The sequence below is a fragment of the Pongo abelii genome, chromosome 5, assembly GCF_028885655.2.
Source record: "Pongo abelii isolate AG06213 chromosome 5, NHGRI_mPonAbe1-v2.0_pri, whole genome shotgun sequence".
Classification (NCBI taxonomy): domain Eukaryota; kingdom Metazoa; phylum Chordata; class Mammalia; order Primates; family Hominidae; genus Pongo; species Pongo abelii.
The window spans coordinates 105,145,585-105,165,258 of record NC_071990.2 but is presented as its reverse complement, the minus strand read 5'-3'; the positions used below and the strand labels follow the sequence as shown (position 1 = coordinate 105,165,258).

At 37.8% G+C, this 19,674-nt stretch overlaps 1 long non-coding RNA gene across 1 annotated transcript in view; it reads right to left on the bottom strand.

Moving 5' to 3' along the window:
• Positions 1-752: 752 nt before the first annotated feature.
• Positions 753-19,674, bottom strand: part of LOC129060010 (uncharacterized) — a 132,890-nt gene continuing 113,968 nt past the window's right edge. Inside the window, exons 6-7 of the long non-coding RNA XR_008526317.2 lie at positions 2,952-3,007; positions 753-2,396 (exon numbers count right to left, since the gene is read on the bottom strand). This is a non-coding gene — a long non-coding RNA (uncharacterized LOC129060010). The remainder of the gene's footprint in view (positions 2,397-2,951; positions 3,008-19,674) is intronic.

The following is a 19,674-nucleotide window of genomic DNA, read 5'->3' as shown; positions in this document are numbered from 1 at the left end:
ATCTGATGTGCACATTATTATTCCTAAATACTGCTTCTTTATGAAAAATGATATCAGATCACGTTTCTAGGAATGCATAAGTGAACAGAATAATGATTCCACACAGCTACAGGGAATTCCTGCAATATATGTCAGGAAATAACTGCTACAGAGCTTTAAGCAATTAAGAGATTTATTTTCTAAGGTAAGTATTTTTCTTTTCTAGTCAGATCAGACATATTAAAAATGAGGTTGGCAGCATATTCATTCATATGTACTTTATGTGTACTTGTTATGCATGGTCCCATAGAAATATGCATTGGGGAAAGACATTACAACCTCAATTCCTTGTAAAGACAGCAGGACTTAATGGGCCAGAAAGCAGGTGTGCAATCCAAGGAGAAATTGCTCTGTAAAAGTGCAGTACCGCGGTTGGGCAGAATCACGGTTTTGTTTTCCTTTCTGATATCATTGCAAGCCTATTTCGATGCTTTCTATAAAATTATGCCTAATGATCCACATTTTGAGCTGTGTCAGAATATGTTGTTAACAATATATCAAGCCACTGCCCTAGCCAGTGAAGGTTTTTGTAATACTCAATGTAGGAAGGCAGGCACAATGTGTGTTTTATGGAGTAATTATAGCAGAACTAACTCTGTATCGCTGTATGTGGTATGTTTTAAAAGGTATTATATTCCTCCCAGTATATACCAATATTTAGAAATGTATTATGCATTTGTAGAGTTTTTTTTTTTTTTTTTTTTTTTGGAAATGCAGAAATCAGCTGTCTTCTGCGTCACTCACGCTGGGAGTTGTAGACTGGAGCTGTTCCTATTCGGCCATCTTGGCTCCACCCCCGCTTGTAGAGTTTTAAGTACAATTTAAGATATGTCCATTGAAAATAATTTTTTGTTACTTAGGAAAACTGTATTTTCAGAAATACAATGCCTTTCATATTTCTAGTGGTTGAAAAATTTAGTTAAGATTGTTTTAAATAAAAAATATTTTATTATTATAATTCTGTATCCAATGTGTGAACATAAAAACATTATAATTAAGACCAGGTTTTAATAGTTACGCGATGTTTATGAAAATAGTATGGCTATAATGTTATGGGAAAAATTTCCAGAAGTAACAGGTTAAACTCGGTAGCATTACTTTATTACTATACATTTTAATTTTGCTGGCCAAACTCCAGAAAACTCTAATAATCAGAACAATGCAAGTTTAAACAATAGAATGTCCTTTTAAACAAAAATTCTGGCAATTAAATTACAATTTGTAATAAACAGTGTCAATGAAGGTGTGCTGCTGAAATAAAAAATGTTAATTTTTGACATAGCTACTGGGAGAAAGATACCTCAATATGGTTTTCTCTGGAGGGAAATTTGGCAAATAAGCAAAATTTCTATAATATTATTACTTTTTACTAAATCAATAAACTTTAAGAATTACCCTGAAAAAAATTTAAAATGCATGTGAAGGTTTAATTTCAAAAATGCAAATCACCATGCTATTTATACATTTACAAATGGAAAGAACTTAAGTGCTCAATAACTGGGGATTGGTGAAACAAATTATGGTATGTTAATCTACTGGATATTCTACAATCATCAAACTCGCATTTTATAGCACATTAATATGATATTGGAAAATAGTTATTATTGTATATGCAATAGATGTATAAGCAAGTAAAAATCACTGTATCACCACATTAATCTATATATGTATTAATGGATAAAAAGTGTATAGTAAATATTCAGATTAGTTACATTTAAGGATTAAAGTTAAGAATGTCATTTTATTGTGTTTATTATTTTTGAGTGTTCAAAATTCTACAGTGAATTTATATTGCTTTTACAATAAGAAAAATCTTATTTAAAAATTTAAAGACATGAAAGTAATCAATAGTAATGATAGTAGTAATTCTTTTTCTAAAACTTAAACCTACATTAACTTATCAAAATTTCATGATGAAGCTGAATGACCTTTATGAACATTCAAATAAGTTTACACAAATAGCATAAGGAAATAGTAATGTTCTATTAATACCTCCCACTCTCTTCCTGAAGCCATCTTCAACCCCTTAACCCTTAATTAATTGTCTCTTCTATGTCTTCTAACACTCTTTTTGTGTACTCCTACCTTGGTGTTTGACACAGTCTACTGAAATTGAACCATTTCTAGTTAGCGTCTCCAACTAAACCACTAGCTTCTAAAGGGCAGGGATCATGTAATGTATGCTGTTGGTTTTTCAAAAAAATCTCAGTGCGTAGAGCATAGCATCTACTTAAAACCACATGCTGAGTAAATGATCATTGCAATTCACTAAATAATTTTTGAATTAGTTTTGCTAATAGGGATTTTGAATGTCTCGTTTCATTGCCGTTGTCTTGAAGAACACATATTCGGAAGTCCTGAGAAACAGAGAAGAAAAAAGGGCAGCAATCAAAGAGAACTACCAATGATCAAAGTTTATTTTCTAAATCTGTACATTATGTTTCAGTCACAGTGACTCTATTTTAATCCTTAATATATTATCCCTTATAATCTAAATAGAAGCAGAAAAAGCATGTGAAAAAAATAAACATTAATTTATCATAAAAACCTTCAGCAAATTAGGAAGAGAAGAGAAATTCCCCGATTTGACATTGTATATTTACAAAAAGCCTATAATTAACATCATACTTAACAGTGGAAGACTGAACAATGTTGTCTTAAGATTAGAGACAAGGCAGGGATATCTACTATTACCAAGCCTATTTATTGTATTGAATATGTTATGTAATAAGACAAGGCAAAAAATCTAAGTATATAGAGATTGAAAAGAAATAAATAAATTCTATTTGTAGATATCATAATTGATTACAAAGCAAGTCCTTAAGAATTTACAAAAAAGTTCCTTAGAATAATACGTTTACAACATCTTAGAACACAAAATTAATATATAAAAATCAATTTTAAAACAGTACCATTTAGGAGTGTGACATCAGCAGATGGTAGAATAGGAAGTTACAGCCTTGTTCCCCTAGAGAAAACAAATTTGACAACCATCCATGAATCACAGTATCTTCATGAGCGCTCCAGAGTCCAGGTGAGAGATTATAAAATCCAGGCGGAGCATAGAGATAAAAGACATATTAAAGAGGCTAGGAAAGACAGTTTCACTTTACCCAATCACTCCTTCCCAAAACCCTTGCTATGGTTTGAATATTTGTCCCTTCTTTTTTTTAATTTTATTATTATTATACTTTAAGTTTTAGGGTACATATGAACAACATGCATGTTTGTTACATATGTATACATGTGCCATGTTGGTGTGCTGCACCCATTAACTCATCATTTAGCATTAGGTATATCTCCTAATGCTATCCCTCCCTCCTCCCCCCACCCCACAACAGTCCCCGGTGTGTGACGTTCCCCTTCCTGTGTCCAAGTGTTCTCATTGTTCAGTTCCCACCTGTGAGTGAGAACATGCAGTGTTTGGTTTTTTGTCCTTGCGATAGTTTGCTGAGAATGATGGTTTCTAGCTTCATTCATGTCCCTACAAAGGACATGAACTCATCACTTTTTATGTCTGTGTAGTATTCCATGGTGTATATGTGCCACATTTTCTTAATCCAGTCTATCATTGTTGGACATTTGGATTGGTTCCAAGTCTTTGCTATTGTGAGTAGTGCCGCAATAAACATACGTGTTCATGTCTTTATAGCAGCATGATTTATAATCCTTTGGGTATATACCCAGTAATGGGATGGCTGGGTCAAATGGTATTTCTAGTTCTAGATCCCTGAAGAATCGCCACACTGACTTCCACAATGGTTGAACTAGTTTACAGTCCCACTAACAGTGTAAAATTGTTCCTATTTCTCCACATCCTCTCCAGCACCTGTTGTTTCCTGACTTTTTAATGATCACCATTCTGACTGGTGTGAGATGGTATGTCACTGTGGTTTTGGTTTGCATTTCTCTGATGGCCAGTGATGATGAGCATTTTTTCATGTGTTTTTTGGCTGCATAAATATCTTCTTTTGAGAAGTGTCTGTTCATATGCTTCGCCCACTTTTTGATGGGGTTGTTTGTTTTTTTCTTGTAAATTTGTTTGAGTTCTTTGTAGATTCTTTGTCAGATGAGTAGATTGCAAAAATTTTCTCCCATTCTGTAGGTTGCCTGTTCACTCTGAGGGTAGTTTCTTTTGCTGTGCAGAAGCTCTTTAGTTTAATTAGATCCCATTTGTTAATTTTGGCTTTTGTTGCCATTGCTTTTGGTGTTTTAGACATGAAGTCCTTGCCCATGCGTATGTCCTGAATGGTATTGCCTAGGTTTTCTTCTAGGGTTTTTATGGTTTTAGGTCTAAAATGTAAGTCTTTAATCCATCTTGAATTAATTTTTGTATAAGGTGTAAGGAAGGGATCCAGTTTCAGCTTTCTACATACGGCTAGCCAGTTTTCCCAGCACCATTTATTAAATAGGGAATCCTTTCCCCATTTCTTGTTTTTGTCAGGTTTGTCAAAGATCAGATAGTTGTAGATATGCGGCATTATTTCTGAGGGCTCTGTTCTGTTCCATTGGTCTATATCTCTGATTTGGTACCATTACCATGCTGTTTTGGTTATTGTAGCCTTGTAGTATAGTCTGAAGTCAGGTAGCATGATGCCTCCAGCTTTGTTCTTTTGGCTTAGGATTGACTTGGTGATGCGGGCTCTTTTTTGGTTCCATATGAACTTTAAAGTAGTTTTTTCCAATTCTGCGAAGAACGTCATTGGTAGCTTGATGGGGATGCCATTGAATCTATAAATTACCTTGGGCAGTATGGCCATTTTCACGATATTGATTCTTTCTACCCATGAGCATGGAATGTTCTTCCATTTGTTTGTATCCTCTTTTATTTCATTGAGCAGTGGTTTGTAGTTCTTGAAGAGCTCCTTCACATCCCTTGTAAATTGGATTCCTAGGTATTTTATTCTCTCTGAAGCAATTGTGAATGGGAGTTCACTCATGATTTGGCTCTGTGTTTGTCTGTTATTGGTGTATAAGAATGCTTGTGATTTTTGTACATTGATTTTGTATCCTGAGACTTTGCTGAAGTTGCTTATTAGCTTAAGGAGATTTTGGGGTGAGACAATGGGGTTTTCTAGATATACAATCATGTCATCTGCAAACAGGGACAATTTGACGTCCTCTTTTCCTAATTGAATACCCTTTATTTCCTTCTCCTGCCTGATTGCCCTGGCCAGAACTTCCAACACTATGTTGAATAGGAGTGGTGAGAGAGGGCATCCCTGTCTTGTGCCAGTTTTCAAAGGGAATGCTTCCAGTTTTTTCCCATTCAGTATGATATTGACTGTGGTTTTGTCATAGATAGCTCTTATTATTTTGAGATAGGTCCCATCAATACCTAATTTATTGAGAGTTTTTAGCGTGAAGAGTTGTTGAATTTTGTCAAAGGCCTTTTCTGCATCTATTAAGATAATCATGTGGTTTTTGTCTTTGGTTCTGTTTATATGCTGGATTACATTTATTGATTTGCGTATGTTGAACCAGCCTTGCATCCCAGGGATGAAGCCCACTTGATCATGTTGGATAAGCTTTTTGACGTGCTGCTGGATTTGGTTTGCCATTAGTTTATTGAGGATTTTTGCATCAATGTTCATCAAGGATATTGGTCTAAAATTCTCTTTTTTTGTTGTGTCTCTGCCAGGGCTTTGGTATCAGGATGATCCTGGCCTCATAAAATGAGTTAGGGAGGAGTCCCTCTTTTTCTATTGATTGGAATAGTTTCAGAAGGAATGGTACCAGCTCCTTCTTGTTCCTCTGGTAGAATTCATCTGGCTGTGAATCCATCTGGTCCTGGACTATTTTTGGTTTGTAAGCTATTTATTATTGCCTCAGTTTCAGAGCCTGTTATTGGTCTATTCAGAGATTCAACTTCTTCCTGGTTTAGTCTTGGGAGGATGTATGTGTCAAGGAATCTATCCATTTTCTCTAGCTTTTCTAGTTTATTTGTGTAGAGGTGTTTACAGTATTCTCTGATGGTAGTTTGTATTTCTGTGGGATCAGTGGTGATATCCCCTTTATCATTTTTTATTGCGTCTATTTGATTCTTCTCTCTTTTCTTCTTTATTAGTCTTGCTAGCAGTCTATCAATGTTGTTGATCTTTTCAAAAAACCAGCTCTTGGATTCATTGATTTTTTGAAGGGTTTTTTGTGTCTCCATTTCCTTCAGTTCTGCTCTTATCTTAGTTGTTTCTTGCCTTCTGCTAGCTTTTGAATGTGTTTGCTCTTGCTTCTCTAGATCTTTTAATTGTGATGTTAGGTTGTCAATTTTAGATCTTTCCTGCTTTCTCTTGTGGGCATTTAGTGCTATAAATTTCCGTTTACACACTGCTTTGAATGTGTCCCAGAGATTCTGGTATGTTGTGTTTTTGTTCTCATTGGTTTCAACGAACATCTTTATTTCTGCCTTCATTTCATTATGTACCCAGTAGTCATTCAGGAGCAGGTTGTTCAGTTTCCATGTAGTTGAGTGGTTTTGAGTGAGTTTCTTAATCCTGAGTTCTAGTTTGATTGCACTGTGGTCTGAGTTATAATTTCTGTTGTTTTATATTTGCTGAGGAGTGCTTTACTTCCAACTATGTGATCAATTTTGGAATAAGTGTGGTGTGGTGCCCCTTCTAAAGCTCATGTTGAAATTTAATCCCCAATGTGGCAGTATTAAGAGGTGGAGCCTTAAAGATGTTATTCGGTCAAAGGACTCTGCCTCCATGAATGGATTCATTCTAGATTAATGAATTAATGGGTTGCTATGGGGGTAGAACTGCTGACATTAGAAGGAGAGGAAGTGAAACCTGAGATAGCACACTCAGCTCCCTAGCCATGTGATTCCCTGCAACACCTTGGAACTCTGCAAAGAGTACCTACCAGCAGGAAGGCCATCAATAGATATGGTCCCTTGACCTTGGATTTTCCAGCCTTCATAATTTTAAGAAATAAATGTTATTCATTTATAAATCACCCAGTTTCAGATATTCTGTTACGAGCAACAGAAAATGAACTCAGATAACTGTGCAGTATCAACAAAGATCCCTTCATCCTAGGAATTCTCCCATGGGGGAAAGAGAGTGAAGTGAGCATTTTATCTTGTCATGGACACTGGTCCCAGGCCCAACCTAGTGAATTGAAATGCCAGGCCCATTCCCATGTGCCAGACTTACCCCAGGGGATCCTGGCACCAGGCCCACCCCTGCAGATCCAAGCTCCAGGACCACCTGCATGGACTCAGGTTTCATGGAACCCAAAAGGAACCAATGCCAGGCATTCACATTCATGGACCCCAGCAGCAGGCGTGCCCTTGGACCCTGCCACTCACCCTACCCAGAATCTGTGGCTGTGCTGACTGATGAGGGGCTTTGGCTGACAAAGCCAGTCAGTAAAGAATGGAAGAGGTGACTACTTTTTGAAATATACACACATCAAAGCTACAAAAATAATGAAGAATCAGAAACATGACACCACTCAAGGAATAAAAGAAACTTCTAGTAATGAACCCTAAAGATTAGAAATCTATGAACTTCCTGACAAAAAACTCAAAATGATAGAAGTATACAGTTTTTGTATGCCATCGAAGTTGTTACCAGCTCAAACTATACTTTTATAACAAGAAGAAGTTTTGTGCATGTCTATAGGCAGTCACAAAAAAACTGAAAATGGCTATGAAAATATAAAAATAATCAAAATATATTACTACAAAAATCATCAAATCATAAGGAAGACAGTAAGAAAGGCAGAAATGAAAAAGGAACTACAAAACAGACAGAAAGCAACAAAAGGAAGCAGTAAGTTCTTACCTGACAATAATTACTTTAAAAGTAAATGGATTAAATGGCCAAATCAAAACATGGAGTGACTGAATGGATGAAAAATAGAGATCTAACTACATGCTGTCTACAAGAGACCCACATTAGCTTTAAGCACACACATGGCTAAAAGTAAAGGGATGAAAAAGATATTCCATGCAAATGCTAAAGAGTAGAGGTGTCTGTATCCATATCAGAAAAAATAGACTTGAAGTCAGACACTATCATAAGATACATAAGGTGAATACCTAATGATAAAGAATAAATTTCACACAAAGATATAACAATAAAAATATATATTCACCTAACATCAGAGAACCAAATATACTAAGCAAACACTGACAGATCGGAAGGGAGAAATGGACAGCAATTCAATAATAGTAAAAGACTTCAATATCCTATTTGCAATAATTGACAGTCATCCAGTCAGAAAATCAATAAGAAAACAGTAAACTTGACATTGTAGACCAAATGATGGACCTAACAAACACATACAAAACATTCAATTTAATAGAAGACAAATACATATTCTTTACAAGTGCACATAGAACATTCTTTAAGATAGAACACATGGTAGGTCTGCTAGGTGTGACAAAAATTGAATAAAATCATCCCAAATATCTTTTCTGACAACAAAGGAATAAAACTAGAAATCAATAACAAGAGGAAAATAGAAAAATTCTCAAATACATGGAAATTAAATTACACATTCTTGAACATCTGTTGAGTCAAAGAAGAAATCAAAAGGGAAATTGTAAAAAAATCTCAAGATAAATTATAAAAGCACAACATACCTAAAGTTATAGAATACAGCAAAATAGTACTAAGAGAGTTCATAGCAATAAATGCCTATATTTAAAAAAGGACTTCAAACAAACAAGCTAATTTCACACCTCAATGAACTAGAAAAAGAGATACAACAAGTTTAGCAAGAAATAAAAGAAATAGAGAATAGAAAAATAGTAGAAAAAATGGACAAAACTAAGAGTTGGTTCTTTGAAAAGGTAAGTTGACAAACCCTTAGTTGGACTAGGAAAAAAAGAGAGAAGACGAAAACATATATAATCTGAAATGATAGACAAAACATTAAAACAGATGCTATAGAAATAAAATGGATCATAAGGGACTATTCTAAAGAATTGAAGCCCACAAACTGGACAATCTATAAGAAAGAGATACATTTCTAGAAACATACGACCTATCAAGATTGAATCAGGAAGACCTAAGAAGCCTAAACAGACCAGTAACAAATACAGAGATGGAATCAATAATCAGAAATCTCTCAACAAAGAAAAGCCCAGGACCAGATGGCTCTACAGGTGAATTCTACCAATCATTTAAAGAGGAATGAATAAAAATCCTTCTCAAATTTTTCCAAAAAACAGAAGAATGACTGTTTCTTAACTCCTTGTTAGGGCAACATCACCCTGATGCTAACACCAGAAAAAGACACTGTATTAGTCAGGGTTCTCTTAGAGGGACAGAACTAATAGGAGATACACACACACACACACACACACACACACACACAAAGAACTTGGAGTCCAATGTTCAAGGGCAAGAAGCAACCAGCACGGGAGAAAGATGTAGACTGGAGGCTAGGCCTGTCTCTCCTTTTCCCGTTTTTCTGCCTGCTTTCTATTTGCTGGTAGCTGATTAGATTATGTCTACCAGATTAAGGATAGATCTGCCTTCACCAAACCACTTCCTTAAATGTTAATCTCTTTTGGCAACACCCTCACAGACACATCCAGGATCAATACTTTGTGTCCTTCAATCCAATCAAGTTGACGATGAGTATTAACCATCACAAGTCCACCCCTTGTCAACTTGAATCCATACACATCTCCTGAGATCATACATAATCTTCAAATAAAGACAATGTCATAATTATGCCTAACATAATACAACTATCCTTTATACAACCAGAAATGTACCAATCCGCAACCCAAATACTCTTACATAAAGTTAACAATACTTAAATGCTGATATGAACTCAATAAATCTTGTATCACATGATAAAGAAGAAAGGAAATAAAATGAAGGCGTTTTCTTAGTGCAAATGTATACATTCCCAGACATGTTTTTAACAGAATAAGGAAGAAATACTCATGACAATTACAGTCCTTGTTTCTGCAACTGGCCATGTGGTCATAGCTGGTATTGATGACTACCTTCTACTACCCATTCTGTATTTCCTTTGGCTTCAGCAAGCACCTCAGCAGGTCGTGTTTTTTTTTTCCCTGGTGGACTGACCAAAATCTTCATTCCTGAAGGGTCTGGGTCATTTGTAGTCCTGCCTGGACTGGGCTGTTGTAGTTTCCCATTGACCTTAATCACAGGGCATGGTAATACTAAAGGATGCCCTAATGGATCTCCTGTAGTCCATGCATACTCTTCCTTACCTCCATTGTGTAATAGTAAACTGATTTTATCTTGATTGTCTGGGTCAATCACCCCAGTCAACACTGTAACTCCCTTCTTAGCCTGTTGACTTAAGGAAGGGGAAGCCCAAAGTGTTCAGGTGGCAATCTTAACACCCAGTTTAATGGAATAGTTGTTGTGTCTCTTGGTGGCAGCATTCCTCCCTCTGGAACTAAGGCTTCTAGGCCAGCAGCACATAATGTCTTGGGAACAGGAAACAAACATTTTGCTAGTGGATCACTAGGGGTGATGGTGAGTGGTGCTACCTCAACTTCTACTGCTTGATTCCTGGACCCATGAATCCTGGCTATGGGAGAAACAGTACCATATATTGGATTCTGGTTCAGAGCATACACGGCCTTCTGGAGAACTTTGCCCCAGCCCTGCAAAGTATTGTCACCTAGATGGCATTGTACTTGTGATTTCAAAAGGCCATTCCACCATTCTATCAATCTAGCTATTTCAGGATGATGGGGAACATGGTAAGACCAGTGAATTCCATTACCATGAGCCCATTGCCACACTTCTTTAGCTGTAAAGTGAGTGTCTTGTTCAGAGGCAATGCTGTGTGGAATAACATGAGGGTGGATAAGGCATTCTGTGCATCCATGGATGGTAGTCTTGGCAGAAGCATTGTGTGCAGGATAGGTAAACCCATGAGTAAGTGTCTCTTCCAGTAAGGACAAATCTCTATCCTTTCCCTGGTGGAAGAAGTCCAATATAATCTACCTGCCACCAGGTAGCTGGCTGATCACCCCAAGGAATGGTGCCATATTGAGGCTCAGTGTTGGTCTCTGCTGCTGGCAAATTGGGCACTCAGCAGTGGCTATAGGCAGGTCAGCCTTCTTGAGTGGAAGTCCATGTTGCTGAGCCCATGTGTAACCTCCATCCCTGCCACCATGGCCACATTTTCATGGACTCATTGGGTGATGACAGGGGAGGCTGGAGAAAGAGGCTAAGTGGTGTCCAGAGAACAGGTCATTTTATCCACTCGATTATTAAAATCAAGCTAAACCATTGGCTACAGCCCATGAATCAGTATATAATTGCACATCTGGCCATTTCTTTTTCCACACAAAGTGCACAACAAGATGCTCTGCTCAAAGTTCTTCCTGATGGGAAGATTCCCCTTTACCACTGTTCTTTAGGGATGTCCTTGAAAGGGGCTGTAGTGCTGCAGCTGTCCACTTTCAGTGGTGCCTGCATATCGTGAAGAACCATCTATAAATCAGGACCTAGTTTTCTCTTCCTCTGTCAACTGATCATAGGGAACTCCCAATGAGGCCATTGTGCAGGCTGGGAGAGAGAAGACAGGGTTGCAGGAGTGGAGACCATGGGCATTTGAGCCACTTTTTCATGTAACTTACTTGTGCCTTCAGGAACTGCTCAAGCCCGATCACATATATGTCACTTCCATTTGATGATGAAATACTGCTATGCATGACCCATTTTATGGCTAGATGGGTCAAAAAGCATCCAGTTCATGACAGGCAGTTCAGGTCACATGATGACCCACAGCTGAAGGTTCAGTTTCTACCAAAGCCCAGTAACAGGCCAAGAGCTGTTTCTCAAAGGGAGAGTAGTTATCTGCAGAAGATGGCCGGGCCTTGCTCCAAAATCCTAGAGACCTCTGCTGTGATTCACCTTTGGGAGCCTGCCAAAGGCTCCAAATAGCATCCCTATCTGCCACTGACACCTCAAGCACCATTGGATCTGCTGGGTCATATGGCCCAAGTGACAGAGCAGCTTGCACAGCAGCCTGGACCTGTTACGGAGCCTTCTCCTGTTCTGCACCCCACTCAAAACTGGCAGGGGCCAGGGTCAGTTGATAACTGAGCTGGAGTAACACACCCAAATGAGGAATGTGTTGCCTCCAAAATCCAAATAGGCCCACTAGTTGTTGTGCCTCTTTATTGGTTGTAGGAGGGGCCAGATGCAGCAACTTATCCTTTACCTTAGAAGGAATGTTTCAACAGGTCCCACACCACTGGACCCCTAGAAATTTTACTGAGGTAGAAGTTCCCTGAATTTTAGTCCGATTTATTTCCCATCCTCTGGCATGCAAATGTCTCACCAGTAAGTCCAGCGTGTTTGCTACTTCTTGCTCACTGGATCCAGTCAGCATAATGTCATCAATGTAATGGACCAGCATGATATCTTGTGGAAGTGAAAAACAATCAAGTTATCTCTGAATAAGATTATGACACAAAGGCAGAGAGTTGATACATCCCTGAGGCAGGACAGTAAAGGTATATTGCTGGCCTTGCCAGCTGAAGGCAAATTGCTACTGGTGGGCCTTATAGACAAAGGAGAAAAAGGCATTTCCATGTAAATGGCTGCATACCAGGTACCAGAAGGTGTGTTAATTTTCTCAAGCAATGAAATCACATCTGTACAGCAGCTACAATTGGAGTCTCCACTTGGATAAGCTTATGACAATCCATCATCATTCCCCAAGATCCACCTGTTTTTTTGCACAGGTCAAATGGCAGAATTGAACAGAGATGTGGTGGGAATCACCACCCCTGAGTCTTTCAAGTCCTTGATGGTGGCAGTAATCTCTGCAATCCCTCCAGGGATGCAATATAGATTTTGATTTACTATTTTTCTAGGTAGAGGCAGTGCTAGTGGCTTCCATTTGGCCTTTTCCACCATAATAGCCTTCCCCCTACCAGTCAGGGAGCCAATATGGGGGTTCTGCCAGCTGCCAAGTATGTCTATGCCAATTATGCATTCTGGCACTCAGAAATGACCACAGAATGAGTTTGAGGACCCATTGGACCAACTATAAGTTGGACCTGATCCAAAACTGCATTAATTACCTGACCTCCATAAGCCCTTACTTTAACTGGAGGACCACAATGATGTTTTGGGTCCCCTGGAATCAGTGTCAGCTCAGAGCCAGTGTCCAGTAGTCCCCAAATGTCTGATCATTTCCCTTTCCTCATGGCACAGTTACCCTGATAAGATTCCAGGGGTCTCCCTGGGGAAGGATTCACTGCATAAATTGTTGGTAATGTAGTGAGGTCCTTCCTCAACAGGACCCAGCCTCCCCTTCATTCAAGGGGTTCTGAGTCTGTAAACTGGTCCAAGTCTGAAAATTGATTGAGGGGCCATGATTCTCAGTTTTTATAATTCTAATTAGTCTTTTGTCCATTTGACCTAGAAGATTTCTGTTTGTATAAATGAAGTAGGAATGCAGTAGGATTCCTATCAATTTGACTTCTAGGAACACTGTGATTAGTTAGCCAATGCCAAAGCTCTACACAAGTCTGGCTATTCTGATTGCTGCTTTGCCTCTGCTGTCCATTATGGTAGCTATGCCCACCTTGCCTTTGATGGTTGAGTGCCAACACTTGGTCCTGTTCTCTTGGGATCCAATTATTTCTGTTGTGTTTAAGTTTTGTAGTTGAGTGACTGTGGTTCCCATAATTAGATCTGACATACAGAGAAGAGCAATTACAGGGCTCTTCAAAGATTCAGGTGCTGCCTTCAAAAATCTATTTCACAAGACATCAGTCAACGGTATATCTTCTGGACTCTCCCAGCTAGGATGAGTAGGTCTAAAGTGACTAATCCACTCCACCATCCCAGTCTCCCTAAGCCTTTTGATCCCCTCCTCTACATTAAACCGAAGGAGATCAGGCATTTCCAGCTCACTCACAGTGGGCCATCTTTTAATCCATATTTCATCTAACCAAGCAAATAAACTACTAGAACCATTTTAACTCCCTAAGCTGCAACATTAAACGCAGAGTCCCTACTTAGTGTGCCCAAATCAATAAATTCAGCCCCAACCAACTCTGTGTTTCTTCCACCATTATCCCATACCCTTAACATTTATTCCCATGCCTGTTCTCCAGGTTGCTGTTTATATAAATTAGAGAACTCAAACTATTATTTGAGTGAGCAATACTCCTCATGGGCCACACTCTCAACCTTACCTCTAGGGGCCCGCCAGGACTTTAGTTACAGGTCTAGAAGAAAACAGAGGTATTGGGGGTGGCTTCTGAGGAGAATCAACATTATCTTGCCTGGCAACTGCCTCAGGGGAGGCCATCACTGTTGCCTTAGGCAGCGTAGGGTTTATCTCCTCAGACAAAGGTGGAAAGGCTGATGGCAGCATGGGTTTGGGAGGGATGGAAGCTGTACCTTCTGGCAAAAAAGGTTCATCAGAGTTTACAAACTCAGTGTCCCTAGCTTCATCAGGGTCCTTCCCACATGTCCCCATTCCAAGTTGCAGGGTCCCATTCTTTTCCAATCAATGCTTTCATTTTAACAGTAAACACCTGGCAAGGCTGTGCATGCACCTTTCATTGCAGGTCAGCCACTCACATGATAAGAGCCTGTGTCTGTTTTTCCACAATTTCAGCTCTTTCTCTACAGGAGATAAGACTCCCACTCAGGGCAATCTTAGCATATTTGAGGCTCAGTATCTGCTTCTGAAGCTGGGAGACAGAATCCCTGAGTTCATCATTTTCTTTCATCACTTTGTCCACTGAACTTAGGAGCAACCAACCAGCTTCATTATGTTCCTTGGTTCTCCACATATGGTCAAAGACATTATGTATAGAGTCACTGAACTCCTTACCTCTCATAAGCAGTGAATCGGGAGTGTCAAATGCATTTATTTTGCATGACTCTCTAAACAGTTTATGCCAAGGACTATCAGTGTTCTCCATACTATTAGAAGTAGTCTCCTTAGCATTTTTGGGTCTAATCATATTAAGCAGCCACCTCCAGAAATCCCCAAACCAACAAAAGAACTCCATCCTTAATATTCTGTTCCTCTAGAACCACTCCTGGTAAGAAAATCTGTATTAGTCAGGGTTCTCTTAGAGGGACAGAACTAATAGGAGATATACATATATATATGGGAGTTTATTAAGTATTAACTTACACAATCACAAGGTCCTACAATAGGCCATCTGCAAGCTGAGGATCAAGGAGAGCCAGTCTGAGTCCCAAAACTGAATAATTTGGAGTCTGATGTTTGAGGGCAGGAAGCATCCAGCATGGGAGAAAGATGTAGACTGGGAGGCTAGGCCTGTCTCTCTTTTTCACATGTTTCTGCCTGCTTTATATATGCTGGAAGCTAATTAGATTGTGCCCATAATCTAATCAGATGGATCTGGGGATCTGTCTTCCCCAGTCCACTGACTCAAATGTTAATCTCTTTTGGCAACACCCTCACAGACACACCCAGGATCAATACTTTGTATCCTTCAATCCAATCAAGTTGACACTCAGTATTAACCGTCACAGAAATAAAAAAAAATAATAAAAAATAAAAAAAATGTAAAAGAAAAACCTATAGACCAATACCACTGATGAACATGGATGCAAAATTTCTTAATAAAAATACTAACAAACCAAATTCAAAAGCACATTAAAAGAATCATACAACAAGAAAAGTGTTATTTATTCCTGAGACGGATGGTTCAATATATTCAAATCAATCCACGTGATACACCAGATTAACAGAAGACTATAAATCATGTAACTATTTGAATAAAGGCAAAAGTAGCATTTGAAAAAATTCAACATTCTTTCATGATAAACACCCTTGATGAATTAGATATGAAAAGAAGTTATCTAAACACAATAAAGGTCATATGTGAAAATTCCACATGTAACATTATATGCAAAGGTTAAAAACTGAAAGCTTTCCCCCTAAGATCTAGAACAAGGCCAAAGATGCCCACTCTAGCCATTTCAATTCAACATAGTACTGGAAGTACTACCACAACAATTAGGCAAGATAAAGAAATAAAAGGTATCTAAAACAGAAAGAAGGAAGAAAAATGTTCTCTGTTTGCAGATAACGTGATTTTATATGTAGAAAACTCTAACGACTCTGCCAAAAAAAAGAACTATAAAAGAAATTCACTAAAATTACAAGATACAAAATTAACATACAAAAATCAGTTGCAAAGGCTGATGGCAATAACAAATTATCAGAAAAGAAAATTAATAAAGTAATCCCATATATAATAGCACCCCCCAAAAACGAAATGCTTTCTGGGTATGGTGGCTTATGCCTGTACTCCCAGCACATAGGGTGGGTGAGGGTGGGTGAATTGCTTGAGCCCAAGAGTTTGAGACCAGTCTGGGAATATGATGAAACCCTGCCTCTAGAAAAACTACAAAAACTGGCTGGGTGTGGTGGTACACACCTGTAGTCTCAGCTACTTGAGAGGACAAGGGGGAGGATCACCTGAGCCTGGAGGTGTCAAGACTGCAGTAAGCTGTGATTGATTGAATCACTGCACTACAGCCTGGGTGACAGAGTGAGACCCTGTGTCAAAAAAAAAAAAAAAAAAAAAGAAGAATGAAATAGTTAGGGATACACTAAAAACTATAAACCAGTGGTAAACAAAATTAAAGCAGACACAAATAAATAAATAAATGGAAAGATATATTTATGGGTTGGAAGAATTAATATTGTAAAAATATCCATGTCATCCAAAGCAGTCTACAGGTTCAATGAAATCCAATTCAAATCATAGTGAAATAGTTTCTAAACACTGGAATGGCAATGATTCTTGGTTATGATACTAAGAGCACAGGCAACAGAAGCAAAAATAAACAATTGGCATTTTGACAAACTAAAAAACTTCTGCATAGTGAAGGATACAGTCAACAAAATGAAAAGGCAACCTGCAGAATGGGAGAAAATGTTTGCAAACTATGTATCTAATTATGAGTTAATATCTAAAATATATAAGAAACTTCTATCACTAAATAGCAAGGAAAAATAGCATAACTTTAACAATGGGCAAATAATCTAAATAGACATTGCTTAAAAGAAGGCATGGCCAACGGGTATATGAAAAAGGTGCTCAAAATCACTAATCATTATGGAAATGCAAATAAAAATCTTTATGACGTATCACTTCACATCTGTTGGCTATAATAACAAAAGATAAAAACTGGTTAGAATGTAAAGAAAAGGGAATCTTTGTACATGGTTAGTGTTTACATAAATTGATGCAGTCTCTTTGGAAAATAGTATGGAGGTTCCTCAAAAAACTAAAAATAAAACTATTGTTTGATACAGCAATCCTACCTCTGGGTTTATATATCCAAAGAAATTGAAAGCATAAGCTCAATGAAATATCTGCATTCCCATGTTCATTGTAGGCTTATTCACAGTAGACAAAACATGGGTGCAACTTAAATGATCATTGACAGATAAATAGATAAGAAAATGTATATATGTCCAATGAGATATTATTCAGCCTTAAAAAAAAGGAATCTTGCCTTTGTAAAAACATGAATGAACCTGGAGGACACTATGCTAAATAAATTAAGCTATACACAGAAAGACAAATACTACATGATACCACTCAGATGATGAGTCTAAAATAGTCAAACTCATTGAAAAAAAAATGGAATCATGATTGCCAGGATCTAAAAGGAGGCAGAAATGGGGAGGTATTAGTCAAAGGGTATAAAGTTTCAGTTATACAAAATGGATAAGTCCTAGAGATCTACTATAAGGCATAGTGCCTGTAGATAACAGTAGTGTGTTGTATATTTTAAGAATTTTTTTTTTTGAGACGGAGTCTTGCTCTGTTGCCCAGGCTGGAGTGCAGTGGCGCGATCTTGGCTCACTGCAAGCTCCGCCTCCCAGATTCACGCAATTCTCCTGCCTCGGCCTCCCAAGTAGCTGAGGGTAGATATTATTGTTAAGTAGTTATAAAGAGAAAAAGTTTAACTGACTCACAATTCTGCAGGTCTGGGGAGGCCTCAGAAAACTTACAACCATGGTGGAAGGGGAAGCAAACATGTCCTTCTTCACGTGGCGCTGGGAAGGAGAAGAATGAGAGCCTAGTGAAGGTGGAAGCCCCTTATAAAACCATCAGACCTTGTGAGAACGTACTCACTATCACAAAAATAGCATGGGGAAAACTACCCCCATGATTCAATTACCGGGTCCCTCCCATGACACATGGGGAATATGGGAACTACAATTCAAGATAAGATTTGGGTGGGGACAGAGCCAAACCATATCACCCCCTCCTCCCCGGCTACCCTTACAGCCTATTTCCAGCCTTGTTCTACTTTCTTTCTCCATGAGTTCAATTTAATTGTTTTAATTTTTAGCTGCCAGAAATAAGTGAGAACATGTGAAGTTTGTCTTTCTGTCCCTGGCTCATTTTACTTAACATAATGACCTCCAGTTCCATTCATGTTGTTGCAAATGAGAGGATTTCATTCTTTTTTATGGCTGAATGCTAATATTCGTGTGGAAAGGCAAATAATTTAGATTAGCCAGTTCAGTTTAAGAAAAAAAAAAAAAAAAAACCAAGTCAGATGACTTATAGTACCCAATTTCAAAACTAAATATACAGCCACATTAATGGAGACCAGGTGAGCTTGTGAAAGGATAGGCATGGAGATCAATGGAATAGAATAGAGATTCCAGAAATTGACTCACTTGCGTGCATTTGACTGATATTTTTAAAAAGCACACAAGCTATTCACAGGAAAGGGATAATGTTTTAAACAAATGGTCCTTAAAAATAAACTTCAATGTATGCCTGGCATCATATACAAAAATTAACTCAAAATGGATCAAAACCTAAATGTAATGCCTCAACTCTCATTACAGTGGCAAAAAAGTTTGCTGGACAGGATATATATATATATATATTCGAATATATATATTCGTATCTATATATATTCGAATATATATAGATATTCGTATATATATATTCGTATATATATTCGTTTTAAATGTAGAACCAGAAATTTTGGCATTGTGCTATCTTAGTGACAAAGGTAGCTTTATGTTGTTGCATAACTAGAACTTTATTCACATTATTTGAATTTAGTTGTTTATATGTTTTAGGGTTTAACTCAGGTGTGAGATAATGTGACAGTGTGCTTCCCAGAAATCAAAATTCTATAAAGAGTTTCTCTTAAATAGAAACTCTTCTTAATTCTTTTTACGTCTAGAAGGGCAATATTAAAACAACCTTCTAGGTGCAAATTTGGAAACTCTCATTTTCTACTCCCTGCTAGAGTTTCCCCTTTGGCTCAGCTTAAATATATCTCTGTTAAAGAAACTTTCTGGCCCACAGCCTAAAGTATTTACAGATGCTAATATTTGGTCATCTATTTTTATATTTTTTCAGAAAATTCATCAGAGACTACCAAGGGAAATTATTGTTGGTTTTTTTCCGTGGTCACCAGCTTTCTGTTAACAATTTTCTTCACTCCTACAAAGCAAATCTGTCAAAGCAGTATTCCTAGTCTCAGGGCCTCTTACAGTTTCTTCATGTCATGTAATCTGAAGTATGTACCAGTACCAGGTCAAAAGCAGAGACACATAAATTATCAATCAAAGGAAAGTTATTACTTTATCTATCTACCTTATATATTTATTTTCAGTCAACCCATTATATAA